We start from the raw sequence: 16,095 nt of genomic DNA, 5'->3' as shown, positions 1-16,095 counted from the left end.
ACTGGTTGTATGACGGCACCACGCGTTCCTTTCTCACACAAGTCATTACAATGACTTGCTTTAGGAGGGGGGTGCTGGACTTTGGAATAGTATAAATTACTATTCCAACTCCAGGGGGTGTATCAGGAGGGCAGGTGTTGAACTCAATATCCAACACCAGTCCAACAAGATGTTCCCTAAAGCAAGTCATTGTAATAACTTGCGGGGTAAAGGAATGCATGGTAGCGTCTCAGTCGGTGTAGTGACTGCTTTGTAAAGGCAGGTCGTGGTTCTGCCTTCGTTGTAAAGGATGTTTCCCCCAGCACCAGTTGAAGGGAGCTGTGTCTCTACCTAAGGGAAATCAAATCTCAGTGAATGGGCGGTAGGTGAGAGCATAAATAATAAATGCCAATAGACCCGATTTAGACAAGAGACTTTTTAAGCCACAAATGGCTTAATTTTAGTTGTCTCCGACCTAAAATTGCCTCTGCTTCAATGTAAATCATTGGGGAAAATACATTCCGCTAATTTTGTATTCAAAATCCCCCTCTTCCCAGTTTGAAAATGTTGGCATGATAATTGCAAATGGAATCTTGGAATGGCTGCTCGGGCAAGAACAGACACAGATTGTACAGGTCTGAAATGGGAAATTAGCACAATTATGTCCTAAACATTGCCACTGTCAAAGGGAAACCCCTATATTCACTAACCAAATGTGCCTTGTGCCGTGTGTTTTTTAGTGTCTCTGGGCATTCATAGTTAGAATTCTTTTCCAGAGCCAGGAGAAAGAAGAGGTCTACATTGGAGTGGTATCTGCTGTTATTAACAACAGGGGTAGGAGGTGAGCACTTGATTGAAAGTGCAAGCCTTAAGTGGTAACCGAGGCTCAGTATGGGGATAAAGTGCTTATTAACAGTTGGTATTTCATCAACAGATTGTTCACAAGAGACCATCCACTGGGAAAGTCTGAGTGTAAATTATCCAGATAGGAAAGGGTACACAAGCACAACTCCCCTTCGAAATAAGTCCAAAACAATTCCAAGCCAGTGTCAGGAGAAAGGAGCGGTGCCTCTGGATAAGGGGATCTAATGAGAAAGATAAAAGTCACAGCAGTGAAGTCCCACTGTTTACGTTTCACAGATACACATACTATTGAATGTTGTAACTTTTGCAATACAGTACAGACACCAGAGAAAGGTTCATGTGCTATAGTAATAATAGTACAGTCAGGGGTGTATCTTGGGGGGAAGGGGTGTTTGGGGTTTTACACCCCCATAATACCCTAATAAATGTATTTACTGGTAAATAGTTGGGTACAGGTGCTTTCAGTTGGATATGGGGAGGTGTCTGCCGGAATTCACAAGAACTTTTTACATACAAAGAAACACAAACACAAACACACTCTCTCTGTTTTGAAAGTCTTCAAAAATTAAGTTAGTTTACAAAATATTGTGTTTTCCCCCTCTTCGTACCCCGACCAATCCACATTTCTCTCCTTTTCCACTCCCTCTTAAGTCCCTCTCATGTGCTATACCAGTTGGATTATTTATTTTAACATTGATGCCAGCATGATTGTTGGAAAATCTGAAGCGCAACCCAATCTGAGTCTGGCCTCTTTTAACAAGATTGGCGCAAATTTACTAAGGGCTCTCAGCTGAAACACCGCATTCTTGCCAACTAGCAATGGTGTAACCTTTGCACAGGGATGAAGCACATGCAGTGCTTTGCAGTGTGATGTTATATCTTACTATGCTATGCTGTCTGTTTCTAAGATGTGTCATGTGCCGATACATTATGTGCTTCTAGTTTAAGTTGTGTTGCATTAGCTTATGTTACGTTGTATAATTTTATGGAGATTAACCCCTTGTCTGCGGGGCTGTTTCCGGGGAGCGGGGGGGTGGAGGCGCGCACAGCGCCCCCGTGCTCATGACAAGGTCAGCTCGTCATGACCACACCCGTTTTCATAGAACGCTCGCACAGCAGGGGAATTTGACCAGCGTGTGAGCGTTCCAACGGTCATGACGAGCTCAGCTCGTCAAGAGCACACGAGCACCGTGGCTCATGACGAGCTGACCATGTCATGAGCATAGGAGGGGTTACATTTGTTCCATTGTCGACTTGAACCATCACATCTGTTGGAAAAGCCTTAGTTTCTTTATCTGGGCAAGGGTTGTAGTTAAATGTGATGCATATGCTAAGTTATCTTGCTTTGGGGGTGTTACTGTTGCCCACAATGTGCAATAGGACCTCCTTTTTTGAAACACGTAAACAAAGCTTTATGTCCCAAGCAATGACTGCATTTACACAGCACTCTCTACCTATTGCAGACATGTCGGCGATTCTCACTTATAGGATGTGGTGTAACGGTCAGAACTGCCAACCTTGGAGCTGGGGAGCCAGGTGGTTCTAATATTGCCGTCAGCTCAACATCCTGTGATTCTGGGCAAACTGCGTAATCCCCCAGAGCCTACCAAAAAACGAATTTATCCTTGTGTAACGTAACTGGTGCTCATGTAAAGTGCTCCAATACCTTCAGGTCGAGTTTGCGCTATATAAAACTGCCCAAAAAAATATGTCAGGCAGTTCTTCTAGGCAGAGTGATTAATATTAGTGAGTAAAAGTAACACGTCAACAGTACATCAACGCATTGGGATCTGTACTTTTTGAAGTCGAGTGCTTTAAAAGTTGAATAGGATTAGACAGGACTTAGATTCGGTCGGGTGTTTGGTGTGTTACACCCCCCCCACCCCCCCACCACAATAAATGTCATTTCTGATAAACAGTTGGGTACTTGTGCTTTCAGTCAGGTATGGTGAGGTGTCTGTTGGATTTCACCAGGAATATTAAAATACACGCAGACAAAAACGCACACACACTCTCTCCCTCTCTCTGTTTTGAAAGTCTTCAAAAATGTTTATTTGACAAAATATTGTGGCTTCTCTCACTTAGGTCCCACACCACCCTGCTTGTCGTAAAATGTATTTTAACATTTTATGATTTGTTGGAAAATCTGATGCTCCCGCACCCGCTTATTTTACTGACTACCCTACGCCCCTGGGGATTAGGTAATTCATATATAAACTGGGCCGATTGGACATTCTTAGACTAAACCTTAATTTCAAGGCAGAAGCATTGAAGATGGCTCTGTCACCTTCCTGGATGCATGTTTATTAATAAGAACAAACATAGTCTATATCTCAGGACCCAGACTAGCGCAAATGGGTAGGGTGACAGATGGTAAATGTGAGAGAGTGTGTGGCCTAGATGGCACGCTTATGCACATTAAATGGGAATGTGGGTGTGTCCAGAAATATTGGAAGAAGGTGCATGCCTGTATGGGTGAGGTATTAGACACTGTGCTGAGGCCCGAAGCAAAAAGGTGTCTCCTGAATGTATGGGAGCCCACAGATCTCAGCACTAAAGACAAACTGTGGGTTACTCTTGGTCTAATGATAGCCAAAAAGAACATCGCACAATTGTGGGGGGCAGAAGTGTCGCCAAACCTCAAGGCCTGGAAAGAGGACATGGACTGTGAACACACATTGGACACTCCAAGTTAGAATAAAGCAAATGGAACCTGACCACAGCATGGGCGCAAGCGCGAGCCAGGGGCATAGCCCAACAGATGGTGCATGATCAGAGAAAAAATGGCATACATTGCACGTGGCTGCCCGCAAAAATGGTCTGCTATTTGGGGTAAATGGAACACTTATTGTGGACATATTTGTGAACTGCCTGCTACACCCCCCCCCCCCCCCCCCCCCCCCCGGAAGATGTGACAGTCTCACCATAAGGATTGTAGATTACAAGGTCTCCTTGAAAGGTACTCTGTAACTAACAATAATTATACCGGTGTAAATGTTTAAATCTGATGTATGGAAACATGTGATGTCATATTCAATAAGGATTAATAAAAAGAAATTGAAAATAAAAATAAAGTAAGAAGAAAAGTAAAGGCTGCTGATAAGAAAAAATTAAGTTGGCTACCCAAGATTTGATGTATATGACAAAACTTCTGAGGACCATGACAGGGCTGTAAGAACTCTCACCACATAATGTATATGGCATCCTTTATCATGGAGTCCTTCATCCAGAATGACAGTGCATCTGGAAGAGCCAACCTAAGGAAGGCTGGTCTTCAGGAATCTTATGGAAATATACTGTTAAAAATACCCAGTAGGATTCTCCAAGTAATGTATTTATTAGTGGTGTCCCCTGGTAAAGTTAAAAACGAAAAAGTGACACATGGAGGTAATTATTACTCCAACTTCTAAATAACTACAGGTCTACCTGTTTCACTACTATTTTAATTACCCTGCGGGTCAGACGTCCTTCATCAGGACCAAAGATCCCCAACTATTCATTCACTCGATAATGAACAGAAGTGTAAATCAACTGTGTACATATACGCCAAATGGAGTAAGCCACTTTTTTCTCTAAGTGTAGGTGTAATAAAAACAAGAAGTGTTCAGAGAAATGTCATAAGAAATAAGCAATACTGAATGCACACCATGCAGGTGCCGGTGTTTTGCAAACCACACTTGTTGTTTCTCATTGCAAGCTACACTCAATGCTGAATAAGGAAGCCGCAAAGAAGGCAAAAAAGACACATGCAAAGCACAGAGACTGACATATGGCTGTATTATTCAGGAGTCCAGTAACTCACCCCTTGTAAGGTTTTGTTTAGACTTCATAGGGTTAATGCGTTAGACTAACGCCTGATGCGTAGTATTTGGTAGGGTTGAGAAAAGGGCCTTCCATGTCGTCAAACTCTGAACTTTACAATAAGGAGTGTCATCAGTTAGTAGCAGCAAGCATTACTGCATTCCCAGCTCCCTCTGCATGTTCCGCATGTGGTATTCGTCTTCTCCTATGGTCATGTGCACTCTGGTAGGTGTGTGTGGTCAGGTGGTTTACCAACTTTAGAGCTCTTCCTGGCCCTGGCGAACTAACATGAACCCTGAATATAACAGAAGGTAAGACAACCCTGAAGAGTGTCCTTGTGTAAGCAAGAACCGATCGCTCATGGGCAAGATGGCAATTAATTTATGTTCATTTTATGCACCTGTGGTGCATACGATTATTTATTTGTGAAGCATTACATTATTGACAATTAGCCAGGATGCAGCTTTTGTGCAGGGATGCAGGCGCAAATTCTTATCGTACGTGCATCACATCTCTGTAATACAGCACCGCTATGTATCTCCAAGGTCAGAAATGGCAATTTACCAATCAATTCATTCTAATTTTCTCATATCTCTCTCTCTCCTCCACCCCCTCTCAAAACAAGAGGCCTCCATGATGTGCCCTTTGCATGACTGGCCATGCACCCGGCCACGTGTACATTTACTGACAGAACGCTACTTCTAGGTGGCGTCTGAAAGTCTTGTGAAGAAGGTGTGTGATGTTTAATAAAATAGTTCGATGCCAAGCTAAATAAGTGCAAAGCTACCTTGACATTCTTTTACACATGAGCGACTCCCTGCTACTTAGTGGCTGTGACCACAAACAAAGTTATGTTTCTATTTTGGGTCTTGACATTTACTTATTTTGACACCAAGTTCAAAGTACAGGGAAAGTGTCCTACTGTCATGGACAAAGCACCCAGAAGCCCGCCACTGATTCTAAGAAACACAATGCGAATTAAAAATACAAGCATTTCCAGAAACTGACTAGCAAAAGAGTGTAGTTAAGTTCTAATGGTGTGCACTGCTTAGGAATGTGTAAAAATGTAATATGCCCAAAGTCGTGCGGACACTGATGTGTACAACATAACTTCAGGTTACAAACCCTCACTTTTATATATTATAAAATATAATTTGTTTCTATCTCGAAAATACAGAAGTTAATCACATAAAAGGCTACACCTACAAATACACAATCGTGACAAGATTACCAGCTAAACATTGCAAACAACCTGAAGCTCATTGTGTTGTATTGTAGCATTTATATAGCGCTCCATCACCCTTGCCAAAGCACATATACTCACATCAAAATATTTTACACAGTCAGTCGCTACCATTTACATACTAAGGTTACAGCTCTATTTCAAAGTTGAATGTCATTTTTGATCTGCCATTACTTTCTCATAAATGCAGCAATTCTCTCAAATCCACAGTTGCATGTTGCTGAATCTGTGGCCAAAATAGCATATCATTTACAAACTTTGGGCCTCATTTACCAGGCCATTGCGCCGCAAGTGCATCACTTTTTTTGACCGTATGGTGGCGCAGTGTGCATGCCCATATTTACAAGGCCCCGTAAAGTCACCCTGCGTGAATTATCATTGCCTTGTAAATATGGGCCTCATTACGATGGCGGTGGAACTTCCACCGTCAGGCCATCGGTGGCGGTCGCACCGCCATCGGACCAAGCAACACCGTCTGCCGCATTAGGATGGCTGGCGGATGGTCGGCAGGCGGAGACACCGTCCGACACTAATCTGATAGGCTCAAGGAGCCCGTCAGCCTGACCGTAATCCCTACAAAGGTGGCAACGTCTGCTCAGGCACCGCCGTAAGGATTATAATGTCAGTTTCCGCTGGACGTTTCTAGGCAGAAAGTAACTTGGGGGCCCATAGCAGGCCCCCCTTTCCACCTGGAACTCTGCCATGTGCCCTGGGGGCTTCACCTGTGGTGCCCCCTAAATATCCCTGCACCATGTGACAGACACTGCATGGTGCCTCCCTCATAGTGCAGGGATGTTTGAAATGTATTGTTTTGTATTACAGAGTCTGCTGCAGCCCGCAGCACATTCCGCAATACAAAAGATACACATAGCAACCGCCTTGAAGGCGGTTTAATCCTAATAACAATGGCGGGACCGCTGACAGCCAGTCGAGGGATCCCGTTGCCGACAGGATGGCGGTCTGAAGAAAGTCCAACCGCCATTATAATGAGGCCCTATGTGCCCCTTTCACGCAGTACCCTGCGTGAAAGGGGCGTTCCAAGGGTGTTGGTGTGGGTGTTCCCACGCATCACCCATGGAACCTGACACATTCCCAGCTTTATAAAATGCTGTAAGCCTGGGAATGCATCAGAATCCTATGTTTCCCCTGGGGAAGCATAGGAGTGGCACAACGAGGAGAACTATTTTTATTTCTCCTCGTTTATTCCTCTTTCTATGCGTGCTGGAGAAAAATGCTATCAATGATTGCTTCTGTGAAGGAAGGTGTCCCTTCCTGCACAAAAAACAATCATCACCGCAATGCAGGCACCCTTGCACCATGACGTAAGCGTGCCAGAGTTGGCGCATGGCAGCCAATTGTGCGCCAGCGCATGGGAAAGCACATGGATGTGTTGTATTCTAGTTAATAATACGCATCCCTGTACTTATAAAATGACACAGCTGGGCGCCTCAAAATGGCTTGCGGCGCCGCGCTGCATCATTTTTGGTAAATGGGGCCTTTTGTTTAGATACTCAAAGTGAGATCCCTTAGAATAGCTTCATTACACGGAGATTAGAGGTTTTTCATCTTTCTTGGTGAGTGTAAGAGACTATGGTCTGATGTAGCCAAAGGTTTTATCCATTCTGTGTCAACGGGAAATGCATTGACCTACAAGTGCCAGTCCTACAGGTGCTAGGAACGTGTGCAGCTGCTTTATAGCTCACTAGGGGCCATATAATTGATATGGCAAATGAAGCATTTCAACACTCTGCAATTAATCTGCATATATAGGTCTGTCACTGTTTTTCTTGTCTGATCACATTTTGCGCTGTATTTTTTTTATCTCCAGCACCATGTGTTCAACTTTCACACTAAGCACTTATATATGTTTATTAGATGATTACTTGATATTTGCCTACGTCTTCTGAACAATCTTTGATGAAAATGTCTCTACATTATTTATCCTGTTAATGTTAATTATTACTAGTTTAGTGCCTTATATTGTATTTATTACATCATTTGAATGAATAAATACTCTTAAAAGCAATACGTTGGTGGACATGTTTGCTGTATATATCATCTTGCTAAAAAGCAGAATAATACCGCACCTGTTAAGCCTTTTTTCTGAATTCTGGCAGGCCACAGCGGAGATCAATGTTTTCATTGAACTAGACTGAAAATAACCTGTAAAGTGCACTGACACCAACTGACTTCCTTGGACAGTAGTTGAGAAATATCCATAAGGGACTGACTAGAATAATCATTAGAAAATGTGTTTTCTGACTGATTTCTTTTAAGTTGTATGGTATTGAGGCGGTTTATTTTCCCAGGAAAGTCAGCTACACGATCAATACAACAATACCATAATGCTGGCAAGTCTCTGCATGACAGTAGAGGTGGCCGATTACCGGTGCCTTGTATCGAGCCCAGTGAACAGTGATGCGAATGTAGTCTGTGTCGTAGTCTGTTCAGCCTACTGCTGCTCAGGTCCATTACGTGACTTAGTACCAGTTTTGGCAAATTGTCTACATACATTTAGAAACTGGCTCTCATTCTACTGAAATTTAGTGAAGAAAGTCAAGTGACAATATGTTGCACTTTTGTAAGAAATGGCATTGGCGGGGTCCACGGGTATTTGCTAACCTTGGTGACAAGAATCTGAATACTGGTTTGTTTTTAGGCAGGTGATACAAGTGAGTGCTGAGATGGGGATGTCTTGACTAAAACAGGAGGATCTCCTGTGTGCCGTCTTGCGACTGACATTCAGGGGCCTAGCATGAGCAATAAGATGTGGGGGGTTGAGCTTCAGATTTCCCAACAATCACACTTGGATATCAACTTCTAAAAAACATTATTTGAGAATCACGACATGAGGGGGGCTTGAGGGGCACTAGAAACATTGGAGTGCGAATTGTTAGGATCACTTAAAACACAACATTTTTCAAACTAATCAACATTTTTTTTAAGTCTTTTAAAACAGAGACAGATAAAGTGTTTTTTTAGTGTGGGCATTTAAAAATAGAAGGTGAAATCCGGCAGTCACTTCCTTATACCCGACTGAAAGCACTTTTACCCAAATATTTACAACATAATACGTTTTTAGTGGGCTGTTACACCCCAAACACCGCCCTAAAGCTATTGTCAAGACCCGCTCACCTGTGCATCCAGATAGCTTCTGTTGGGAAGTTGAAGACTGTTCGAACCCACCCCTGCGCCCCTTGCCCTACCGCACTGAGACTGAACAGTGCGCTAAAACAAGAAGCCCAAGGGAAGGGGGAAGTGGATAAAATAACAAAAGAGAGACAAACACAGCTCTTCTTTCAGTGGCTACCAATGGCGAAAGTTCTTGGGCTGTAGTGCCTAGAATAAACAAATAAACAAGACAAATATTAAGATCCCTTCTCAATAACTAAAGACGCCCTAAATTACACACTGATTGTGTTACACATGAATATCTGAATACCTCTCTACTCTGGTCTTTCAGCTCACCAGAGCTATTGTCTTGATCAGGAATGACTTCTTCCTTTAAGGAAACAGACACCTTATTAATATGGTTTGTGTGCCTAAGCTTTTATGGCACTCTGCTGTAAACGAGAATCATATGAATCAACTAAAACAAAACTACTCACTGATCTTTAGCACACTATTGTCCATAAGAAATCCGGCTCACATTGATATTTGTTGCCTTTGTTTTGTACATTGATATAACAACAACAAGAAATAAAAAATGGAATAGTGTCTCTTTCATTGTGTCTTCGTGACACTCTTGATCTTGGCGCGATGTGCAAAAAATCAGTTCTGCACCCCCAATCACGAGTAGCACCTTTTATATGGGCGCGTTGTTCAGAGAAGAAGTTCTTTCCCAGAAAATGTCTATGCGGCTTTTGATGTCTTTAACAATGTCCGATTATACCTTTACTTGCTTTAACTATGTTCATTCATGTACATGAATAACCACTTACTTGTAGTGTTGCAAAGTTCTAGCGCTGCCTTACTGTTTGTTGTCTTTTTGTCTCTGTTGCAGGCGGAGCTGTCACCACGGGGACCAGAAGACCAGAAGCGCCGGAAACGCCGGTGTAAAGACACGGGAGCGGACAAGGCACCAAAGCAGGGAGATCCGGGACTGCCAGGAGAGAAGGGAAGGACGAGGGAACACCAGGAGCGGGCGATGCGGGATCCACAGGTAAGTCGAGAGATTCCGACGAGCACAAGCAACCAGCGTTGCTCTGAGCAGACTTTTATAGACAAGGGCGAGTGGGGCTCACACACGCTGCACGTTGCAGAAGAGACAGTTTGGAAACGTGCAGCGCTAATTAGAATACCAACTTTAAATGCGCTTCCTTTTACCTGCAAACAGAATCCGGAAACATCTAAACAAGCTTTGCTATAACCAACACTGGACCTGTCTTATCACATGAAATATTATATCTGACACAATGGTAAATGCTTCAATGCCTGTAACAATGAACTACAAAATACTCATATGATACAAAGAGAACAAGTTTTTATATTAACAACCTCCTTTTAATGCTGTGAGAAAGTAAAAGCTTGTTGTTTGGAGCAAACCCTTACAGTCGCCCCCTCAAAGGACCTGTACAGGACGTGGTTTGGCAGGATGTTTTAAATAGAATGTTCTGAGTAAACGTGGAGCATGCACAAAAGAATCTGGTTCCCATGAGTTTTCTGTGTTATTATACCCTTTCCAGCCTACTAGATAAAACAAACGGCCATGAATTCTTTTGGCATCTAAGATACTTCGCACTCCATATTCAAGATGACCTGCTATAGGGATGGGTGGAGGTGGGGTTTCAGCACGAGTATGAGAGTTATAAGGTTTGAGCAAGAATACATGAAACGTAGGATGCACTGGGTACTCATCAGGGAGGTCAAGTCTTACTGTTACTGGGTTCAATAATGCAATAATACAAAAGGGCCCTATGAATTTTGGTTGTAACTTTCGGGATCCTTCTATGTTTAAATTCCTTGTAGAAAGCCAAACCTTGTCTCCAACTTTATAAGTGGGTGCCTCTGTTCTATGTTTGTCAGCTTGTTTTTTCATTTGATCTTTATAAGTACTCAGATGTTTGTTGGCTTTCTCTTGTACTAGCAGCCCTTCCGGACTTTGTCCGGGTATGAATTGCTGCCGCCCAGTAGTATATTGTTTTGTAGGATTTCGTTTTGATAGCATTTCTTATCTGGGACAGGCCTGTGAAACGCTCTCATTCACAGTGCACTGCTGATGCACTTAAGAGTGCGCCTTCAGTAGTGTGTGAACTCGAGTTTCCCTACTTTATTTTTCCTTGCAATAATATATAGCTCGAACTCGACAACATGGCATGAGCACAATTTACATTACAGAAGAACACATTCATTTGTGGTAGGCACGGGGGAACAGAGCGATTTGCCTGGAATCACAGGATGTTGAGCTGATGCCGAGATTCGAACGTAGCTCCCCAGCTCTAAAGTTCGCAATTCTAGAACTTGTGGCGGGAGGTGTGTCTAAAAGTTTATGTCGGTGCTGGCCATCAATGAGAGAGACCTGTGCAATTTTCAAATGGGTGGTGAAAAAATATGAGTATGTTGCTGGAAATGTGGGCCGCCGTGCCACCAATGTACTTACCGGGGGAGGGTAAACACCCATTATTCCTCAACTTTCGTTCCGCATACCATCACTCCGCATACTTTCATTACGAAAGTACCATGTCTCCGCAATGCCATTACAACGCATGGCATTACATTTTATATGCTTTCACTGCGCATACATTTACAACGAAATTCGTTGTAAATGCATAAATGGTAAAAGCATGTGTTTTTTTAATGTTTGGATAAGGTAAGTGTTGGTATAGGGGTATATGTTTTGGGGTACTGAGGTATATGTTTTGGGGTGTTTGGGTATTTTAGGGGTTCAGATATAGTTTTGGGTTATGGGGTACAGGGGTAGTTTTAGGGTTTAGGGATAGGTAGGGGTTTTGGGGTACAGGGATATTTTCAGGGTTCAGGGCTATGTTTGGGTTTTGGGGTATAGAGGTATTTTTAGGGTTATGGGGAGGTTTTGGGGTACAGGGGTATTTTAAGGGTTCAGGGATAGGTTTGGGATTTGGGGTACAGGGGTATTTTTAGGGTCCAGGGCTAGGTTTGGGTTTTGGGGTGCAGGGGTATTTTAGGGTTCAGGGGTAGGTTTGGGTTTTGGGGTACAGGGTTATTTTTAGGGTTCAGGGCTAAGTTTGGGTTTTGGGGTACAGGGGTATGTTTAGGGTTCAGGGGTAGGTTTGGGTTTTGGGGTACAGGGGTATTTTAAGGGTTCAGGGCTAGGTTTGGGTTTTGGGGTACAGGGGTATCATTGGGTTCAGGGGTAGTTTTGGGTTTTGGGGTACAGTGGTATTTTTAGGGTTCAGGGCAAGGTTTGGGTTTTGGGGTACTTTTAGGATTCAGGGGTAGGTTTGGGTTTTGAGGTACAGGGGTATTTATAGGGTTCAGGGCTAGGTTTGGATTTTGGGGTACAGGGGTATTTTTAGGGTTTAGGGATAGGTTTGGGTTTTGGGGTACAGGGTATATTTATATGGTTAAGATGGGTTAGTGTTTAAGGGGGTTGGGGTATTTTAAGGAGTAAGGGTGAGTTATGATTATGGGGTGCAGGGGTATTTAAAGGGAGCAGGGTGGGATTAGCCCACGATATGAGACATGGCATGAAGGGCGGAACGTATCACACGCCCCCAGCGTTTGTCATGCCCCCAGCTCACGCCCACAGCACAACACAGACACGCCCACAAGGGACTACTTTGCTGGCACGGTTCTTTTACCTTTTAAATGTATATGGTGGGCGTCTGCATAGCCTATGTCCTTCTGCTGCAACTGCCCTTTCCAACGCGGTATTGGGTGTTGTGATTGGTGCTGTGGTTCCTGAGATTACCCGCCTCAAAGGTTTGGGCTCTCTCTTTATTATATTAGTATAGATATCTAACAGACTTGTTAACCTTTCAGTTACTGTTGGGAGAAAAGAATCATTCACAATAACTGGCAGGGCCCTAGGGTGATAACCTTGCATAAAATAAAATGGAGTACAGTGAGTTGCTGTATGTACTGTAATATTGTACACAAATTCAGCCAATGGTAAGGCCTCTACCCATTCACTTGTGTATTCCGTCAAAAGACATCGTAATGTTTGTAGCAGTGTCTGGTTCAGGCGCTCAGTTTGTCCATCTGTTTCCGGATGGAAAGCTGTGGACAAAGCTACCTCTATTTTCAATTTATCAGAGTGTTTTCCAAAATTTTGAATTCAACTGACTAGCTCTGTCAGAAATTATTTTACTTGGCAATCCATGGAGACGTATTACTTCTTTAAGAAAAATATCCGCAAACTCTACTGCAGTAGGCAGCTTCATTAGAGGGACACAATGAGCCATTTTGGATAAATAGTCCACTATTACAAGAACTGTGGTGTATTTTAAGTAGGAGGTAAATTTACTATAAAATCTACACTCAAAGTATGCCACGGACTTTGTGGTGTTGGCATTGGGATCAATAAACCAGCTGGTGCTTTGTGTGATGTTTTCTGACGTGCACATCTAGGACAAGCATCTATATACTGTTTCACATCGTTACTCATGGTGGGCCACCAAAACGGTTTTCGTACATTCTCTAATGTTTTTACCCAACCAGGGTATCCTGCCAAAACTGAAGTATGGTGCCAAGCAATGATCTGTTTCTGTAACTCAAGAGTTGGTATGTAAAGAAGAGAACCATGATACAATAGACCATGTTGAATCTCATTCAACTGATTTTTTAGCCACTCTTGTGGGCAGATCTGCAAGTGTGCCTCATATAAACCTTTCATAAAGTCCTGTTGTTGTATGGGGGCTAATATATTCTGTGGTTCTATTATAGGTTGCCCTTTTTTTCCTGAGTTGGGTCCACTAAATGAGCATATCTGGATAAGACATCTGATTGAATTTGCTGTGTACCTGGTCTATAAGTGATGACAAAGTCAAAGGTACTAAAGCAGTTCAACCAACGTATTTGACGTGGTGTTAATGCTTTAATGGAGCTGAAGAACTGTAGATTTTTGTGGTCGCTAAAAATAGAGACAGGAAATGTTGCCCCCATTAAATGGTGACGCCACTCAGAAAAAGCTACTTTAATGGCCAACAATTCTCTCTCAGCTACAGTGTAGTTCTGTTCTGAAGGCAACAATTTTTTGGAGTAATAAGCAATGGGATGTAGTTGTCCATCCTCTGGATCTCGCTGTGAAAGAACCCCTCCAAGTGCCACCTGCGATGCGTCAGCTTCCACATAAAATGGAAGATCTGGATCTAGATGTTTAAGAATAGGTGCTTTAGTAAACTTTTGTTTTAAAAGCTGAAAGGCTTGTGAAGCTTGGGCATCCCACAGAAAACGTTGTCCTTTCTGTAATAATTTAGTGATTGGAGCTGCAATATCTGCAAAGTGGGAAATAAATCTCCTATAGAAATTGGCAAATCCCAAAAACTTTTGTACTTCCTTGAGAGATGTAGGATCTGGCCAATCAGAGATTACACTCACTTTCTTTGTATCCATTGTAATACCTTGTGGTGATAAGCAATATCCTAGGAAATCAACAGTGGTTGCATTAAAAATGCATTTTTCTAACTTCGCAAACAAATGGTGTTCCCTCAGTTTTGCTAAGACTGCTCTTATATGTTGCGTATATTCTTCAGGATTTTTAGAATAAATGAGGATGTCATCTATGTACACTATTACACAGACGTCCAAATATTCATGCAACACCTCATTGATAAAAAATTGGAACGCCGCAGGGGCATTACACAACCCAAAGGCCATTACAGTGTATTTGAACAAGACGAATTTGGTCTTAAAGGCGGTCTTCCATTCATCATGTTCCTTAACTCGCACCAAATGGTATGCTCCTCGCAAATCTAACTTAGTATAAATGGTGGAATGTCTAAGTTGATCCAGAAGTACCGGGATTAAGGGGAGCGGATACTTGTTCTTAATTGTTGCCTTATTAAGCCCCCTATAATCGATGCAGGCGCGAAGAGAACCATCCAGTTTCGGTATAAAAAAAAAGGGGAGAGGACACTGGAGACGTGGAGTGTCGGATAAAACCAGACAGCAGTAATTCGTCAAAATAAGTTCTTAGATAGGCAGTCTCTTTTTCTGTTAGAGCATATACTCTACTATTAGGTAGAGGAGCCCCTGGGATCAAGTCAATTCGGCAATCAAATGACCGGTGCGGGGGCAAAACCCTCGCTTTTACTGGATCAAAAATATCTAGAAAATCTAAATACTCAGGGGGAATACCATTTTCTTCCAGGGAGGTAGCACTTGCGCAATGTAATACAGAGAGATGGTCATGACCTGCTTCTTTATAGCAAGTGGACCTACAAAAGGAGGAATCCAAGGTAACAGTTCGAGCAACCCAATCAATCTTTGGGTTATGGGTAGTGAGCCAAGGCACCCCCAAAATTAGGCCAACGTTGGGAGTATCTGTCAGGTCAAAACTAAGCTCTTCAGTGTGTCCATTCTGACATACCATGGTCAGAGGACTAGTTTATCTGGTGATTAAGCCTGACGTTAAGTCTGACCCATCCACAGCACAAACGGTCTCTGGGTGCGTTTTTGAAACAGTAGGAAGATCTAGTTTTTTAGCCAAAACATTATCTACAACATTTCCAGTGGCTCCTGAATCTAGGAGTACTGGGAGAGTATATCTCACTTGGGTGCTCACAATTAAGATAATGTGTATTAGAAAATGTTTAGGAATATGTGGCACAGTGAAAGCAGCAGAGAGAGAGGTCTGGTTATGGCTACCTCTCGAACAAGTGACCTCTACCCTTGTCGAGTGTGTTAGTTTTCCGACTCTGACTCTATTGCTGATAAGAGGTTAAATCTTTTTGAGGTTTTGGGTTTTACAGGACATTCCCTGGCAAAATGACCAGGTTTGCCACAATACAAGCACAGTTGGTGCTTTCTTCGTCGTTACTTCTCCTCAGAGGACAAAGGACCTCTGAGTGTACCTATTTGCATTGGTTCTGGTTCTGGGAGTTTGTTTTCCACTTCCTTCTTTTCGTGCTTAGTAAAGGATAACCTAGGCTCTATCTTAGCTCTATCTTCCTTTCTCTCACCCAAACGATGGTCTAATTTAACCACCAAATCTACAAAATCAGAATACTCATCCGGAAGATCAACAATATGGGCTAAGGCATCCTTGAGATCGTCTCTTAATCCCTTAT

This window comes from Lissotriton helveticus, chromosome 4_1 (assembly GCF_964261635.1).
Source record: "Lissotriton helveticus chromosome 4_1, aLisHel1.1, whole genome shotgun sequence".
NCBI lineage: Eukaryota > Metazoa > Chordata > Amphibia > Caudata > Salamandridae > Lissotriton > Lissotriton helveticus.
This window is presented reverse-complemented; position numbering follows the sequence as displayed.